Source organism: Leopardus geoffroyi, chromosome D2 (assembly GCF_018350155.1).
Source record: "Leopardus geoffroyi isolate Oge1 chromosome D2, O.geoffroyi_Oge1_pat1.0, whole genome shotgun sequence".
In the NCBI taxonomy this organism is placed as follows: Eukaryota; Metazoa; Chordata; class Mammalia; order Carnivora; family Felidae; genus Leopardus; species Leopardus geoffroyi.
Window position 1 is genome coordinate 48,859,786 of NC_059334.1, and position 363 is coordinate 48,860,148.

Sequence of the window (363 nt, forward strand, 5' to 3'; positions counted from 1 at the left end):
GGACGTGGGTGGAGAGTGTCTCGGCCGAGAGTCAAATGGCGACATGTGGTATTCATCCGCTTCTCACGAGGTGCCACTTTCTCGTCTGGTCTACTGACAGAGGCACGGGCTGCAGCCTATTTAACGACCTCATCCCAGCTTTGTTGTGGTTTTGGGCGGCAGTAAGAGTGAGAGCTTTACTTTGCTGAGCGAGGCGAGACCGTAACTGTCCAAACCTCTTGCTCCAGAGCCCTGCAGACTCTCCCTTAACTGAGGACGGGCACCAGGAAGCCCAGATGTCACAGGATGGTACGCACACCGTGTCACCTGGAACCCCCAACGTGCAGCTCCCTCTAGGGACCATACCAAGCAATGCTCTAGCCC